We start from the raw sequence: 2500 nt of genomic DNA, 5'->3' as shown, positions 1-2500 counted from the left end.
CAGACAGACAGACAGACAGACAGACAGACAGGCAGGCAGGCAGACAGACAGCGTGGTGTTCTGGGCTTGCAGCCCCGGTCGGGTCATGAATGCTTCGTGCTGCTCTGATGTGAATAATTCAATGAGCTGCGAGGGTTCAATTACAAACAACAGAGAGAAGGATCAGCTGGCTCGCCCTCGTCTCTCACACCACCGCTCGGCCTTCTGGGAGATGTGGCTTGTTCGCGTGAAGAGATCCACGGTGTTAAACCGATCCGGCGACACGCGAGTGTTAATTATCTGCCGAGTCGATTTCCATTCCAGCCAATCACGACACAGCTTTGTCTTCTGGACGACCTCGTCTGCCAGAAAACATCTCTCTCCTTAAGGAGGTGCATCCTCTCCCCTTGAGGAGGTGCATCCTCTCTCCTTAAAGAGGTGCATCCTCTCTCCTGAAAGAGGTGCATCCTCTCTCCTTAAAGAGGTGCATCCTCTCTCCTGAAAGAGGTGCATCCTCTCTCCTGAAAGAGGTGCATCCTCTCTCCTTAAAGAGGTGCATCCTCTCTCCTGAAAGAGGTGCATCCTCTCTCCTGAAAGAGGTGCATCCTCTCTCCTGAAAGAGGTGCATCCTCTCTCCTTAAAGAGGTGCATCCTCTCTCCTGAAAGAGGTGCATCCTCTCTCCTGAAAGAGGTGCATCCTCTCCCCTTGAGGAGGTGCATCCTCTCCCCTTGAGGAGGTGCATCCTCTCTCCTTAAAGAGGTGCATCCTCTCTCCTGAAAGAGGTGCATCCTCTCTCCTTAAAGAGGTGCATCCTCTCTCCTTAAAGAGGTGCATCCTCTCTCCTTAAAGAGGTGCATCCTCTCTCCTTAAAGAGGTGCATCCTCTCCCCTTGAGGAGGTGCATCCTCTCTCCTGAAAGAGGTGCATCCTCTCTCCTTAAAGAGGTGCATCCTCTCTCCTTAAAGAGGTGCATCCTCTCTCCTTAAAGAGGTGAATCCTCTCTCCTGAAAGAGGTGCATCCTCTCTCCTGAAAGAGGTGCATCCTCTCTCCTGAAAGAGGTGCATCCTCTCTCCTGAAAGAGGTGCATCCTCTCCCCTTGAGGAGGTGCATCCTCTCCCCTTGAGGAGGTGCATCCTCTCTCCTTAAAGAGGTGCATCCTCTCTCCTGAAAGAGGTGCATCCTCTCTCCTGAAAGAGGTGCATCCTCTCTCCTGAAAGAGGTGCATCCTCTCTCCTTAAAGAGGTGCATCCTCTCTCCTTAAAGAGGTGCATCCTCTCTCCTTAAAGAGGTGCATCCTCTCCCCTTGAGGAGGTGCATCCTCTCTCCTTAGAGAGGTGCATCCTCTCTCCTTAAAGAGGTGCATCCTCTCTCCTTAAAGAGGTGCATCCTCTCTCCTTGAGGAGGTGCATCCTCTCTCATTAAAGAGGTGCATCCTCTCCCCTTGAGGACGTGCATCCTCTCTCCTTAAAGAGGTGCATCCTCTCTCCTTAAAGAGGTGCATCCTCTCTCCTTGAGGTCTGTCCTGTACCCTTGAGGAGGTGCATCCTCTCTCCTTGAGGAGGTGCATCCTCTCCCCTTGAAGAGGTGCATCCTCTCTCCTTGAGGAGGTGCATCCTCTCTCCTTAAAGAGGTGCATCCTCTCTCCTTAAAGAGGTGCATCCTCTCTCCTTAAAGAGGTGCATCCTCTCCCCTTGAGGAGGTGCCTCCTCTCTCCTTGAGGTCTGTCCTCTCCCCTTGAGGAGGTGCATCCTCTCTCCTTAAAGAGGTGCATCCTCTCCCCTTGAGGAGGTGCATCCTCTCTCCTTGAGGAGGTGCATCCTCTCTCCTTGAGGTCTGTCCTCTCCCCTTGAGGAGGTGCATCCTCTCTCCTTGAGGTCTGTCCTGTACCCTTGAGGAGGTGCATCCTCTCTCCTTGAGGTCTGTCCTCTCCCCTTGAGGAGGTGCATCCTCTCCCCTTGAGGTCTGTCCTGTACCCTTGAGGAGGTGCATCCTCTCTCCTTGAGGTCTGTCCTGTACCCTTGAGGAGGTGCATCCTCTCCCCTTGAGGTCTGTCCTCTCCCCTTGAGGAGGTGCATCCTCTCCCCTTGAGGTCTGTCCTCTCCCCTTGAGGAGGTGCATCCTCTCTCCTTGAGGTCTGTCCTGTACCCTTGAGGAGGTGCATCCTCTCCCCTTGAGGTCTGTCCTCTCCCCTTGAGGAGGTGCATCCTCTCTCCTTGAGGTCTGTCCTGTACCCTTAAGGAGGTGCTTCCTCGCCCCTTGAGGTCTGTCCTGTACCCTTGAGGAGGTGCATCCTCTCTCCTTGAGGTCTGTCCTGTACCCTTGAGGAGGTGCATCCTCTCTCCTTGAGGTCTGTCCTGTACCCTTGAGGAGGTGCTTCCTCGTCCCTTGAGGTCTGTCCTGTACCCTTGAGGAGGTGCTTCCTCGCCCCTTGAGGTCTGTCCTGTACCCTTGAGGAGGTGCTTCCTCGCCCCTTGAGGTCTGTCCTGCACCCTTGAGGAGGTGCTTCCTCGCCCCTTGAGG

General features: G+C 54.3%; 1 protein-coding gene across 1 annotated transcript in view; it reads right to left on the bottom strand.

Annotated features, from left to right (window-relative positions):
* The window catches only part of kcnd2 (potassium voltage-gated channel, Shal-related subfamily, member 2), a 10206-nt gene that overhangs the window by 4630 nt on the left and 3076 nt on the right, over positions 1-2500 (bottom strand).

This window comes from Clinocottus analis, unplaced genomic scaffold, assembly GCF_023055335.1.
Source record: "Clinocottus analis isolate CAN_PGR_092001 unplaced genomic scaffold, fCliAna1.0.p SCAF_20, whole genome shotgun sequence".
NCBI lineage: Eukaryota > Metazoa > Chordata > Actinopteri > Perciformes > Cottidae > Clinocottus > Clinocottus analis.
Note: the sequence above shows the minus strand (reverse complement) of the source record. Positions and strands in the feature narration are given on the sequence as shown.